This window comes from Mauremys mutica, chromosome 3 (assembly GCF_020497125.1).
Source record: "Mauremys mutica isolate MM-2020 ecotype Southern chromosome 3, ASM2049712v1, whole genome shotgun sequence".
Classification (NCBI taxonomy): domain Eukaryota; kingdom Metazoa; phylum Chordata; order Testudines; family Geoemydidae; genus Mauremys; species Mauremys mutica.
In genome coordinates, this window is record NC_059074.1 from 51,222,274 (window position 1) to 51,237,951 (window position 15,678).

The 15,678-nt window shown below is 45.6% G+C and overlaps 1 long non-coding RNA gene across 1 annotated transcript; it reads right to left on the minus strand.

Annotated features, from left to right (window-relative positions):
* Positions 1-439: 439 nt before the first annotated feature.
* Positions 440-14,195, minus strand: LOC123365950. Its single transcript, XR_006577849.1, has 3 exons — positions 13,787-14,195; positions 4,301-4,439; positions 440-574 (listed from the first exon to the last, which is right to left on the minus strand). It is a non-coding gene; the product is annotated as an uncharacterized LOC123365950 (long non-coding RNA).
* Between the last annotated feature and the right edge of the window lie 1,483 nt (positions 14,196-15,678).

Consider the following 15,678-nt stretch of genomic DNA (forward strand, 5'->3'; position numbering starts at 1 on the left):
ATCTCATTCTGTAATTTAAAGCAGGGAAACTGGTAAGATGAATCTTCAGAGGAAATAACCGCATTGACTGTGGCGAGCTGGTTGGAACATTCCCAGAGTGTCTGATCATCATGTTGAGCTGCAGCAATGTCAAAGGTGCTACTCAGGGGTAGTTACTCAGGATGCTGTAGGATGGAAAGGGGGCAAAGCTGTGCCGGTGAGTGGGAGATAACCAACAGACCATTGGGATGTTCCCTCCCCAAGATCTATCCTTTGGGAAGATTCTTCTCCAGGCTCCATGGAGTTGCCTCTGGCACAGGCACAGGCTCATCTTCATTTCTGAGATGTCATTGGCAGATTCTGTGAGCTCTGGAACATTTGTGAGACTTCAGAAAGATCAGACTGAGTAACGGGTAAGAGGTCCCAGGTATCCTCAAGGGAGTTCTTTCCTTGAATCTGAAGGGGGTCTGGGCTGAAAGGAATTAATTCCACTCCCAGGAAGGTCCAAACATGTTTCCAGCCACATCCAAGGATCACTGGCCAGAGTAGGACGATCTGCCACTCCTACCCAGAAGTACCATATCTGATCTGCTACCTGAAAAACAGCAGAGGTCATTGGTACATACAGATTTCTCAAAGGAGGCAGGAAATTTATGGATCCAGGGCTTTGGGAGAGACTAAGTCCCACTGAAGAGAGTTTGCCCATAACTCGAATCTATCAGTCCCTCCCCTGAATTTAGACCTATTTATATCAGGACCATGAAGGGCCTCTGAGTCAGTTCTCTTGGTAGGTTTGTATTCTCCCCCACTTGGCCAAAGAGGCATCCTAAATAGTTGTATTCCATCATAGGGCATTCCTGTTGGATGTGCCTGGGTTGCCCACAGCGATAACATACCACTGGCCCTTCACAGGAAGGCAGTGGTGGTCCTTTGAAAGTCTGGGATTTGGGGGCCCTTGTTCCTGGTATGCAGGCCCATGATGGGGGTAAAGGTTTGGCTGTTTGAGGTTGACCAATTCTTCACCCCTCACTGAAAAATTTTAGCAGCCTATTAAAATAACTAAATGCACAAATATTCTGAGACCACAGTTGTGCTGCAGCATTATGGGACTAGAGAGCTGGGCTGGTCCTCTCCTTTCCCTTAGGTTTGTCATATGACCAATGCTACCTGGGGACACCACATGAGGCAGGAACCAGGAAAGGCTCTCCCATCCCAATAAATAGCCATCCCCCAGACTGTACCATCCTTGGGGCCACCACATAGGGTGGGTGCTCCCCTCAACTCCCATGTGTGAGACAGACAGCAAAAGGGTCAGGGCAAGAACTTCCCAGAGACCCCTTTGATACAGGATGTGACCCCCCACAGTCCATGCACCATCTGGGGGCACCACATGGGGCAGAAATTCCCCAGCTCCTGAGGTGGGGAGATTGCAAGGAATGGGGAAAGAGAAAGAAACAGGTGTGTAAGGGTGGGCTTCTTCCTCCACGAACTAACCCAGGATACAGAATGTGGACCCAGTGGGCCTTCCCCCCACTCTTGAATAACAGCCTTCCCCAACAGCTGAAGAAAGTAGTTAGTCCTCAAGTGGCAGCAAGCTATATGATGGTGCTGGAGGTTGAGGATTCAAACACTGATGGTGGTGGTGCATAATTTGGGGGTTGTTATAGATGCACATAAGAGAATTTATTTTGACCTTTTTTCCTTTTTTAAAAAAACCTGTCTTAAAAATATTATTTAGGTTTGCAAAATAAAGTATGTAGAAGTTCGGAAATGCCAGATTTATAATTCTCCGTGCAACCTTAATTCTGCTCCTTTGTGTGTTTGCATTCTGATACAGTCTTTAACTACATGATTACAAACTATTTTCCCCTCAGGACTCCTGCCTCATTCAGTGCAGAGGATGGATGCATCAGGAGACAGAAATAGGGTTGTACAGACAACCATAAATCTGGCATTTCCTTACATTCAAGAGTTTGACCTTGCAATTTCAACAATGTTTTTTTCACCTAGTTTTCTGTTTATAATTTCTGCATAGAATGGTAATACCATAACAAGTGGAATTTCGAATGTGCTCTTAGCACAGTTTTGCAAATGGAAAATGTAGCTATGCCTTCTACTTTCCGTGCATCACAGTTTGGATACTGATGAATGTTGCAAGTAGCACTGGGTGAAAATGTCCCGTCAGAACTGGTTTTCCACTGAAAATTGGGGGTTTGACCAAACAATTTTCTTGCAAAAAGTGTTAGCTTTCTGCTGAAGACTTCAACTTTTCATTGAAAAACCAACCATCTGAGAACAAAAATTAGAGAATGGAGGCATGGAGCACTGAACCAGAACTCCCATGAGGCACCATGGCAGTGTTTCCAAATCCACATTTTTGGTTTAAACTGAAAGTTTCTGGTTGAACATTTTCAGCTTTAAATTTTTCACCATATGTGATTGTAAGAGGAAAAATGCCCACTTTCCTACCGGCTCTAATTTCCAGTAGATTACTTCCTAATAGTAGCCAGCACTGCAATTGAACATAGTAGCTGCTTTCTGATATTCCATTGGTTTTGGAATGTTACCAGACACCAGCAGGACAGCAGAGAATGGGATCAAGAAGATACTTTCCTCAATTATGCTTGAACTTGAAACATGGATTTTGAGGGAAGAGACTGTTTCCATCTTTGCTTTCCTTGCCTGGGGTAAGGCTCTGGGGTAAGGCTCTTGTGGTGACACAACGTACCCCTGCAAGTCCACCGAGTATTTTCCCCTGTCAGTCAAATTGCTCCTAGGATTCACAATTTGTAATGTTATTTTTTCTTTCTTGTTTATTTAGTCAACTTTGAAAAATATTTTTGTTTAAAAGCATGCAGCTAGCCAAATATTAAAGCTTGTTTTATTATCCTCATGAGGGTCTATTCTTTTTATATATGTATGCAAGACCCTAGAGACATTAATGAAGTTTCCGTACACCTATGAACAGAGCTTAGATTCTTAATATAGTTGAAGCATGGGCTTCTTTCTTCACTGGACTGGGTGGATAGTGACTCATTTGCAGGGGCGGCTCTAGGAATTTTGCCACCCCAAGCAGGGCAGGCAGGCTGCCTTCCGCGGCTTGCCTGTGGAGGGTCCGCTGGTCCCGCGGCTTCGGCGGACCTTCCGCAGGCGTGCCTGCGGGAAGTCCACCGAAGCCGTGGGACCAGCAGACCCTCTGCAGGCAAGCCGCGGAGGGCAGACTGCCTGCCACCCTCACGGTGCCGGCAGAGCGCCCCCCACGGCTTGCTGCCCCAAGCACGCGCTTGGCGTGCTGGGGCCTGGAACCGCCCCTGGCTGGGGCCTGCAGCCGCCCCTGCTCATTTGTCAGCAATGCTCATTCTGTATTCCCTTCATGTGATTCAATCTATTTTCTCCCATTTTGCATTTCCGGGGGCGGGGGTGTTAGTCTTTTGGCAGAGGCAGCCCTCTTTAGTCTAATAACTAAGCCCAAGTGGGAACATAAAACAAACTGAATTACCCCCCAATATGTGAGTGAGTTTAAGTTGAGGTGGTTATATTCATGGGCAGTCCCTTTGTATGTGTATGTTAATTTGTGGGCTAGACTGCTCAGTGCATTGCATGGGCACCTATAAGTATTTTGTTTTGTAATTGAAAATAAATAAAAATAGTTGGCTTCATGTATTCAGAGTAATAATTCTGAATGCATTATCTATTACTAGACTTCTTTGGAACTGCTGTTAGAAATGGCTCCTTTCCTTTTAGAGAACTACTGCTGTCTCATGGAAAACTTTGAAAAACATTCCATGTAGAAACCATTCTCCTTGTGTGATATAACTCCGAGGGATTTTTGTGAGGTTCTTCTTTATTACAATGGATATTTGCATAAAACTAGTATCTTTTGTCCTTAAGTATTAGTAAAAATTAGTAAAAATAATACTCTTCTAGTGCTTTTCATCTTCAAAAGAGCTGTGAAAACATCAGTTAATTAATCCTCCAATAACACTATAAAATGAAGAACTTTGCCAATCCTCACAACACCGCTACAAACTAGGCAAAGTATTTTTAACCTTGTTCTATGATTTAATACTAATTCACAATTTGTGCAACCCGTGCAATTCCACTGCCTTCAGTGGGTGTAGATCAGCACAGAATTCAAGCCAAAGTGTTTTACACAGTTGGATTATGGTTGCACCTCCAGAAAAGTACATTTTTATTTCCATACAGTTGATGCTGCAGTTCGTTTTTGTCTTTCCACCTGAAGCTAACCAATTCTACTATTGTTCTACAATAGCAGAGTGGCACTAGTGCCACGAGGTTCATCTGGGACAGTGTAACTCACCCAGCTGCTCTCAGTCCTCTGCTGTCTCTGACAAACTATTGATTGAATTGCAGGTGTCCTTCTTGAAGTCTTGCTTTGGCGCCCTCGACTGCCATGTGCACAGTGCAGCCTTGGGTGCAGGAGCCCCACCTAGGTATTTCTTGTGGTAGAGATTGAGATGAAAATAGATTTTATTTGATTTGACTTTTTTCTTATTTTACTAAGTGGGTTGGTGCCCCAACTGGCAAAATAACATTATAAAAATGCCTCCGTCTTTGACATTTTGTGCCAAACAAAGCTTCAGAGACTTAATATTCATTTACACAGACATGATACAAGTTCACTAATCAAAAACTATTGTCATTTTTTTTAGCTTTTCTTCATATTAAAGATATAGAACACTACCTTTTAATTTCAAATTCAAATCTGTTCTCTTTCTGAATGCAGATCTTGTAAGATGCAAGGAAGGGTAGTGGGCAATATCACATGATACAGTCATGATGTTTCATAATCACAGAACCCAGTCATACTTGTTACTATCATTTGGACCTCACCTGAAATTAACTTCAGATAGCTATTAGTGCTGATAGGCACAATGAATTGAGCATTATAATTTTACTCTTATTGCCTTTTCCATACAGTGTTTCACACTGTCTTATAAAATATATCATTTTACATACAATGAGTACATTTTACTAGCCCTTGTCCTTCCTATTCCTTCACCAGGGCTGGATTTTATTTTATGAAGGATTCCTGTTTGGCTCAAATAACCTGTTGGACCTTGTTTGAAATAATCCCTCAAAACCATGTTCATTTCTGTGCCAGTAGTCTAATTCCATTTTCATGAAAGTGGCTCTTCTGTATGGGCTCTCCTTTTCCTAAAATGTTCCTCAGCGATTAATAAATTAAAAACTCTTCTCTATCCTCCTCCATGTATTGAGAATCTGAAGTTCCCCCTGACTAGCAGGCCTGCCCATAGAACCAGAAAATGATAGCAGCATCTTTTTCATAGTAATCTAAAGTAAATTTCCAGACCTCTCCCCTATTGCTTTCTAGAAATCTGTCCAGATGACACTTTAGGTAGGCCACTCAACGGTTCTTTCAGTCACAACATAGTCAGAAAAGCTGGTTGTGAATTTTCCATCAAAATTACTTTTTGATGAAAAATGCAGTTTCTGCAAAATCAAAATTTTCCACATGCAACACAGCTTCCCATCTGTACCTTCTTGTTACAAGAGTGATGATCACCGTCTTTATCTCTATTAAATGGTGGGTCTCATTCAAGGGAATACTTCACTCCATTCCTTCTTAATACCCTCTCATCACAAGACCAGCTGATTCTGAGGAGGTCCCACTCTACAATGATCTCATATGCAATCCTATAGATGATTCCATGTTTCTCTGCTCTTCCAATTTAGGTCTCAAGATGCTGTACGTGGACTTTGCAGTTCATAAACTGTTCTTATTATGTCTATGCTCATGTGATGGGGCAAAAATGAGTCATGCAAGGGTGACTGGAAGCACGGGGGTCAATTTCCCAGTTTGCAATGGGAAATCTCTATCCCATAATGTTATCTGTATCCCATAATTTTTGCACCCTTTTTGCAAAATCCCACAAACCCACACAGCCCTCCTCAGTGTCTGCCGTCTCTAACAGAATCATGGAGCCTGCACAGCTATTCGTTATTCTCATGAGCATTGCAAGCATAGGATGCATGATCCTGCCATATTTGCAGAGCTGCAAGAAGAACCGAATGAGTGGGGAACATGATTCCTTGGAGGACAGATTGTTGTAGGACATAGCGAGAACCAAGTCAAGGTTGTTGGTGGTATTCACAGAGCGGCTGCAGACGTGGAGCACCAGTTCTGGGCCTGAGAAACAAACACTGACTGTAGCAGTAGCTGCAAAACTTTCAGATGCACAAGGCCACATTCCTGGATCTGTGCACTGAGCTTGCCCCAGTCCTCGAATGTGGGGACACCAACACGATAGCTACACTGACAATGGAAAAGCAAGTGGCTGTGTGGAAACTTGCAACATGAAATCATAGAGTTCACAGCCCTAAGGAAGGATAGAAGGGAATACAGCAAAATAGAGACAATAGATTTCAGGAAGGCGGATTTTGGTAAGCTCACAGAGCTGATAGGTAAGGTCCCATGGGAATCAAGACTGAGGGGAAAAACAACTGAGGAGAGTTGGCAGTATTTCAAAGGGATACTATTAAGGGCCCAAAAGCAAGCTATTCCGCTGGGTAGGAAAGATAGAAAATGTGGCAAAAGACCACCTTGGCTTAACCACAAGATCTTGCATGAGATAAAAAAAATAAAAAGGAGTCATATAAAAAATGGAAACTAGGACAAATTACAAAGGCTGAATATAGGCAAACAATACAGGAATGCAGCAGCAAGATTAGAAAGGCAAAGGCACAAAATGAGCTCAAACTAGCTACAGGAATAAAGGGAAACGAAGACTTTTTATCAATACATTAGAAGCAAGGGAAGACCAAGGATAGGGTAGGCCCACTGCTCAGTGAGGAGGGAGAAACAGTAACAGGAAACTTGGAAATGTCAGAGATGCTCAATGACCTCTTTGTTTCGGTCTTCACCGAGAAGTCTGAAGGAATGCCTAACATAGTGAATGCTAATGGGAAGGAGGTCGGTATTTGGAAGATAAAATAAAAAAAGAACAAGTTAAAAATCACTTAGAAAAGTTAGATGCCTGCAAGTCACCAGGGCCTGATGAAATGCATCCTAGAATACTCAAGGAGCTAATAGAGGAGGTATCTGAGCCTCTAGCTATTATCTTTGGAAAATCATGAGAGACAGGAGAGATTCCAGAAGACTGGAAAAGGGCAAATATAGTGCCCATCTATCAAAAGGAAAATAAAAACAACCCAGGAAACTACAGACCAGTTAGTTTAACGTCTGTGCCAGGGAAGATAATGGAGCAAGTAATTAAGGAAATCATCTGCAAACACTTGGAAGGTGGTAAGGTGGTAGGGAATAGCCAGCATGGATTTGTAAAGAACAAATCATGTCAAACCAATCTGATAGCTTTCTTTGGTAGGATAACGAATCTTGTGGTTAAGGGGAAAGTGGTGGATGTGGTATACCTAGACCTTAGTAAGGCATTTGATACGGTCTTGCATGATATTCTTATCAATAAACTAGGCAAATACAACTTAGATGGGGCTACTATAAGGTGGGTGCATAACTGGCTGGATAACCGTATTCAGAGATTCAGAGATACTTTTTGCGGATACAGACTAACATAGCTGCTACTCTGAAACCCGTATTCAGAGAGTAGTTATTAATGGTTCCCAATCCTACTGGAAAGGTATAACAAGTGGGGTTCTGTCGGATTGTTTTGCATGAGAGTGTGAGAAACTGACATGCAAGTTTCAAGGTTGAGGCTACTTCTTATCTGCTGGTAGGCAGTAAACAGGATAATAAATTAGAAAGTGGGACAGAATGACAATTACCCAATGAAGTTACAGTTGTGCCTGTGTGTACCTTATTAACCAATTAGCAATTGCTTGATTGCTTGGCCTTAATTGTATATAAGAGCATGCTGGAGAGTAATAAAGGACTTTGCTTTCAATCATATTGACTGTTGAGCTTTGTCCACGCACGCCTGCGCTGCAACAAATGGTGACCCCGACGTGATTCGTATCGAGTGATGATAGTGTCGGGAGCCTGAGCCCAGAGGCGAACGGCCAGGAGCCTGAGCCCAGAGGCGGGCAGCTGGGAGCCGCGGCGGGGAGTGCTTGAGAAGCCCCCGGATTCCGACGTGATTCGTATCGAATGATGATAGTGTCGGAAGCCTGAGCCCAGAGGCGAACGGCCAGGAGCCTGAGCCCAGAGGCGAGCAGAGGAGCCGCGGCGGGGAGTGCTGGAGAAGCCCCCGGGCGTCCGAAAAGAGAGGCGCACCTGAGCCCTGAGGAGAGCGGCTATAAGCCGCGGTGGAGAAGGGCAGAGCAGCTAACGTGAGTGCCGCTGTATCAGCTGAAGAAAAGATAACACAGAAGCCTTTATTGCACATTATGAAGCGGCAGGGAGAAAGGCTCCCCTTTGATATGTTATCCCGCCTGCTGCGGAGGGGACAGAGAAGGGAACCTTTTGTTAAGCCGAGTACAATTTTTAATAAAACTGTGTGGGAGCGGCTAGGCTCCAAGCTTTGGAAGTCGGTGGCTCAGGGCGATAAGGAAGCCTTTTCCCTGAGTCCAGTATGGAATAAGACAAAGAAGATAGTAAAAACTCTCGTGGCCGAGGCAGGAGTGCAGGCGGCCCTTTTTAAGCTTTTCCGCCCAACGCCCGAAATGCCTTCTGTGTTGTCGGTTGGAGCCAGGGAGTTTTTCGGTGGCAAGGACACGGTGATACCTTTGGCTTCCGACCTGGATAATGTTGCCCCTGTTATGGTTCCACTACCCTCCAATACGCCCGAGCCTATGAAAACAGCTTTGCCGTATGCACCCCCTCCCAAGCCATGCCGTGTCCACGGGACCTGGGGGTGTCACGAATGCGGGGAAATAAAGGAGGCTCGGGTGAGACACGTGCCATCACAGGTCTATCCCAATTTGACTATGCCTATTCAGTTTACCCAGTTTAATGTCTTTTATAAGAAAATGGAGCGCCAGGGTCAACAGCTGCAGGCCATTTATAATAAGTTAAATCAAATGCAAGGTCTTCCAGCTGGATCATTATGGAAAGAGGGGGAGCAGGCAGAGGCTTGTGAGGAGGTGCTCCGCTGGAAGCGAGCCCTGGACGAGAAAGCTTTGGAGTGCATGGCACAGGCAGAGGCTCGTGAGCAGGCAGAGGCACGTGAGGAGGTGCTCCGCTGCAAGCGAGCCCTGGACGGGAAAACTTTGGAGTGCATGGCGCAGGCAGAGGCTCGTGCCGTGGCCCCGGAGGTCGTTCGGACCTACAAGCAAGTAAGTTGTTTTGGCAGGAGTCCGGAGAAGGCGTTCTACGCTGGCTGGTCTAAGCCTGGGACAGTGCCGGGAAAACCGTTGTGCTTCTCCGGTATGAGCAGCAACAGCTGGGTGTTCTGACACAGGATTTACAGATTAAAAGAAGCCAAGCAGGGAAAGAAAAGGAACCAGAATGAGCTGATTGGAGACAGCTCATTCTTTTCTGGCCCCGGTCAAGGACATTGAGAACTGACCCTGGTGAAGAAACGAAGAATTGTACACAGGCAGGAAGAAATTTGGGACTCCTGCTGAAAAATGTGGTGTTAATTGGATTTTGGGATTTATTCTACAGGCTGCGCCCTGTGTTTTGGATAAAATTTTTAGCATGTATTGCCCCCCCCCCCAATTGGATTGTAAATGATATTACCCCCCCCCCATTACTAACCCTAGCATGTGGACCAGTTGGGTTGGGGGGTGAGGGCTCTCACATACCGAACCCCTGCCGGGTTCATGGGGAGGATGATTGTGGAATTAATTACCCCAGCTTTTTAGAGTTTGTTTGTTGTTTTTTAAGTTTGAGGAAACTCAGCCAAAGGGTTTGTTGAGTATTCTCAAGGGGGGAATTGTGGGTTATTTAGGCATAAATTTAGGTAATTTGGGAGAATGGCTTTGAATTTATGTGACCCAAAGTACCTTTATGTAAAGTGCTTTTGTTAGCCTTATTAGATTTTTGTTAATTTTGTGTTATGTGCTGATTATTGGTTGTTGTAGATTGCTTGATACTAGATGTAGCCTATATTTAATATAGATAGGCTGATTGCAGATGTTGTAATTAAAGTTATATGCATGAGAATGTAGCCCCCACGGTGGGAAAGTACAGATAATTGCTTGCAGTAGAGACTAGAAGGGTGGGGGCTAGTTAAGAAGTACACCCTCCTAGCTAAATTGATAGTGGGATAAGTTGGTATTCATGAAAGGAACGGTTTAGCAAGAGGAAAAAAGGATCGGGCCCAGGCAGGCAGGCAATAGACAGAGAACTTGGAGAGGAAAAAAGGATCGGGCCCAAGCAGGCAGGCAATAGATAGAGAACTTGGAGAGGAAAAAAGGATCGGGCCCAGACGGGCAGGCAATGATTAAGAGATTAGAAAGCAGGTTGGAAACCTTTGAGGGTGCAGAGTAAAAAGTTAACTTTTTAGTTGCTAGAGGGAATAGCAGTTGGATTTTGTAAAGATGCTAAGAGAAAAGTTTTTGGTATTTTTGAAATGTTTGTGTATGAATTTAGGCAAAGATATTAGTTTGTAATTGTTTGGCTATGAATAATTTTGTTGTATTAGCTGAAGAATGTATATAGTGCTATGTAATTGTAATTGTATTAGGCTTAAGGGCATATAAGTGGTGATGTTTTTTTTTTTGGTGTTAAAAAGTAGAAGTTAATAGTAAGAACCCTTAAGCTGTGCATAGCTTTGAATTTAGAAGTAAGCCAGGATGCAATTGTATTATTGTAAATGATTTAATTGATGATGTAATTTCCCTTTTTTTTGCCTGATAGTAATAAGGGTATTTGTATATTGTATGTAATGATTGCTTGCCCAGTAGGGGTAGTTTTGTTTTTGTTTTTTTACATATTAAAGAAAATTGGTGTTAGCTGCATAGCATTTAATGTACCATGCATTTATTTATAGAGTTTACATTTATGTTTTATGTTTTATGTTTGTTTGTGATATATGTTTTCTGGCCAGAATTGTTGTGGTGTGGTTGAGATGTTTTTGTGGTTTATGTTGTGTTTTCTGCTGTGAACCCCCCCCCCTCAGTGTCAGTTTGATCACCTGACACATGAGGGATGGATTGGTAATAGAAAATTTGTCACAATTTGGTGTGCAATAGAGTATGGGGGAACCCTGCAGACTTTACATCATTTTTTTTGTTTTACCCTTGTTACTTTATGTTTGTTGTGTTTGATGTTGTTGGTGTTATATGTTGAGAATTGCATGGTTATAGGTGAGTCCTATAGCATAAGATAGATTATTTGTTTTTGGTTTTGTTTTGCATGCCCTTTGCTATAAGTTTGGTGTAGTTTATTGGATGTTTCTAATTTTTTTGTGTTTAAGAATAGGGGGGAGATGTCCGGTTGCATCTTCCCTATGCTGCCTTGATGGAAAATTACAGCAGCGTGGTCACAAGAACAGAGGGATGAGATAAAGTTGTTATGAGAAAGTAGGGAACTGCCAGAGCGAGGCAAATGCCAGGTGGCCTAACTGGGATCAGATAAGTTGCATGGGAAATGGGAATTTAGTAAGCAAGGTGGATTCCGGCGAAGTGGGTCCGGCCTTGGCTGATTTTGGCGCAGAGTGCCGTAAATACTACGGCCTTTTGCTTGCCCCATGTTGCTGCAGTGGAAGCCCTTATTGGAAATTTGCTTTGTGGGTGTTTGCACCTTGGTGGGACCCTCCTGGCCCCTTGGGCCACTTGCGTTACCTGGAGGAGGGATGTATAGGTAAAAGTAGGGCACTGCGGAAGATATTGTTACGGTTTAGTTAGGCAGCTGGTGTTTAGATTTGCTTTTAGTTTTGCTGTGTAATAGATTGTAGTAATGTGATGCTATGAGCTGGGAATGTTTTGCTGTGCCTTCCCTTTTTTATTATGAGAAAAGGGGGGAGGTGTCGGATTGTTTTGCATGAGAGTGTGAGAAACTGACATGCAAGTTTCAAGGTTGAGGCTACTTCTTATCTGCTGGTAGGCAGTAAACAGGATAATAAATTAGAAAGTGGGACAGAATGACAATTACCCAATGAAGTTACAGTTGTGCCTGTGTGTACCTTATTAACCAATTAGCAATTGCTTGATTGCTTGGCCTTAATTGTATATAAGAGCATGCTGGAGAGTAATAAAGGACTTTGCTTTCAATCATATTGACTGTTGAGCTTTGTCCACGCACGCCTGCGCTGCAACAGGGTTCCACGGGGGTCTGTTTTGGGACCAGCTCTGTTCACTAACTTCATCAACGACTTAGATATTGGCATAGAAAGTATGCTTATTAAATTTGCAGATGATACCAAACTGGGAGGGATTGCAACTGCTTTGGAAGATAGGGTCATAATTCAAACTGATCTGGACAAATTGGAGAAATGATCTGAGATAAACAGGATGAAGTTTAATAAAGACAAATGCAAAGTTCTCCACTTAGGAAGGAACAATCAGTTTCACACATACAGAATGGGAAGAGACTGTCTAGGAAGAAGTACGGCAGAAAGGTATCTAGGGGTTATAGTGGACCACAAGCTAAATATGCGTCAACAGTGTGATGCTATTGCAAAAAAAGCAAACGTGATTCTGGGATGCATTAACAGGTGTGTTGTGAACAAGACATGAGAAGTTATTTCCGCTCTACTCTGTGCTGATTAGGCCTCAACTGGAGTATTGTGTCCAGTTTTGGGCACTGTATTTCAAGAAAGATGTGGAGAAATTGGAGAGGGTCCAGAGAAGAGCAACAAAAATGATTAAAGGTCTAGAGAACATGACCTATGAAGGAAGGCTGAAAGAACTGGGTTTGTTTAGTTTAGAAAAGAGAAGACTGAGAGGGGACATGATAGCAGTTTTCAGGTATCTAAAGGGTGTCATAAGGAGGAGGGAGAAAACTTGTTCATCTTAGCCTCTAAGGATAGAACAAGAAGCAATGGGCTTAAACTGCAGCAAGGGACGTTTAGGTTGGACATTAGGAAAAAGTTCCTAACTGTCAGGGTGGTTAAACACTGAAATAAACTGCCTAGGGAGGTTGTGGAATCTCCATCTCTGGAGATATTTAAGAGTAGGTTAGGTAAATGTCTATCAGGGATGGTCTAGACAGTATTTGGTCCTGCCATGAGGGCAGGGGACTGGACTTGATGACCTCTCGAGGTCCCTTCCAGCTCTCGAATCTATGAATCTATGAAAAACACCAGATTGCTACCAATCAGTCAAAAGTCAATCTGGAGTTGGGAAATCCCCTATGGAGGCCACTGTGCTGGATCAGTAATCATCGCCTGCCACACAGGACTGTGACTCTGAGCAATGTGCAGAAACTAATGAGTGGATGGGTTTGCAGCAATGATGTTCCCAAACTGTAGTGGAGTGATAGACTGCATGCATATCCCTATTTTGGCCCCGGAACACCTTGCCACAGAGTACGTCAACAGAAAGGACTACTTTTCTATAGTTATGCAAGCACTGGTGATCACTGGGGTTCACTGACATCAATGTGGGCTGGTCAGGGAAGGTTCATGACACTTGAATCTTTAAAAATACAGGACTTTTCAGAAAACTACAAGAAGGAACTTTCTTTCCTGACCTGCAGATTATCATTTAGAATGTTGAAATGTTGGTACCGATCCTGGGGGACCCAGCCTACCCCTTGCAGGCCTCAACCTACAGGTTCTTGCATTTCAACTTGTCTTACTCATGTCTAACACTTGGTTCCTCTAAATACTGATCAATCTTATACTTTTATAATCCTACAAATTAATGCTAATTAACATACAATTAATATATATAATATAACATATTGATTAATCATAACATCACACGATAAATGGATAATAAAGTAAAATCATTGGCTACACACCACAGCAACCTGAAGAGCTATTACTGCCTGGCCAAGCACACTCCCTGTTCCTGCTCCTCTCGTGGTAGCTCTGGTTCTGGCTCCTCTTTGTTACTGTGCAGAGCTTGCCCACAGCAGGGAGCAAAGCTGGCAGGCAGGATGTGGCTCCTAGCCACTGGGATGTTGGGAGTCATCCCTCACCCAGACATGCTGAGCTGGGAGCTCTGCCGCTCTTCCCTCCCTGCAGGCAAGCCACTTGGTCCCCACTCTGCTCTTGTCCCTTGCTCTGAGGCCTCCTCTGCCTTCCCTGAGGCTACGTGTGCAGAGGTTCCCAGGCAGCATGCACTGTCACAGTGCAGGGTTTACAATGGCGCCTGTGGCGCCATGGCACCAGGCCCAGGCTCAGAAGGGGCCCTCTCTGCTTGGGCCGCACTCTGAGGCCCTGCCAACTCTTCTCTGTCCCCTGTCCCCCACCCACCCACTGCTCGCTCCTGTTGGGTTGCAGGCTGGCCAAGGGCTCCTCTCTGTCACCTACCCCAGTACTCCAGCTCCTCTCCCGCCCTGACCATAGCTGGGCTGAGAGAGCTGGAGCCCCGTGCCGTGTGGCTAGGGCTGCTGACCCACCCCCAGCTCCGTGCTGCTGGGGACTGGCCTCTCCTCCCCTCCCTGAGCTCCACACGCGGCGGCCAGAGGCTGTAGCTGACCCCTCCCCCCCGAGCTCCCCACGCCGCTGCCAGGAGCTGAGGCTGACCCCTTCCCAGCTCCCCACACACCACACTGCTGCCAGGACCTGTGGCCAACACCCCCCTGAGCTCCCTGCACTGCTGCCAAGGGCTGGGGCTGGCCACAACCTCCCCTCACCGAGCTCCATTCTGCCCGGGGCTGGGGCTGACTCCCCAAGCCCGCTGCCTGACTCCTCGCATTGCCACCTCACACACACACACATTCCTCCACGCCCCATTGCGGGGGGCGCACCCGGACTTTTTGGTAAACTGGGCATTTGTTCATTTGCTCCTGCTAACTGATCAGTTGGCAAGAGCAAATGGGACAAATGCCCGTTTTTGTCAAAAAAAAGTTGGGACAGCCAGGACACAGCTTAAAAAGGGAACTGTCCCAGCCAAAATGGGACGTATGGTCACCCTACCTCCAGGCAAGTGAGTCCTGAGGGAGCCCGGCCAGGGCAGGGGCAGACCCTGGCCTGGCTGATTGCACCACTCCCGAGAAGCCGGAGCGATTCCCCGCCCTGGCACTGGACCAGCCCCAGCCGCGCTGCCCACTCAGCCTGTCAAACGAAGTGACCTCCCAGCAGGGCTGGTGAGTGTGGTTGTGGGGCAGGGTGTGAGGGAGTGGGTCTCTGGGGGGTTTGTGGAGTGCTGGGCTGGGAAGCAGTGGGGCTGCTGGGCAGTAGGGGAGGTTTGTGTGTTTTGGGTGCTAAACAGTGGGGGGTCTGTTGGGGAAGGTGGGGGAGGGTTGTGTGCTGAGCAGTGGGGGGGTCTGAGTGGGTTGCTGTGTAGTTGTGGTGGTGGGGCTGTGGGGAAGTGCATTGGTCTGGCTATGAGGAGGGATGCTGCGAAGGGGGGTGCAAGGCACTGTGCATTTGTGGGGGGGGGCTGCTGGAATAGCAGTTCCGGGGGATGCTGGGCATAGGGAGTCAGAGGCTGTGTGACAGAGCATGGGCCCACCACCGAAGGGAAGGGGCTCGCTGGCAGCACAGGACTGGGTGGGCAAGTGTGCGTCTGGCAACTGCCAGTTTGTATACTGTGCCATTACACTGGGCTGGGCAGAGCAGGCCACCCCCACCATGCCATGCCCCAATGCGCCTGGCCGGCCTCTCGTTCCGGGGACTGACCTCCCTGCATCATGCTCCATTGCCTCCGTGGGGGCCCACAGATATGTTTGTCACTGGGCTCACA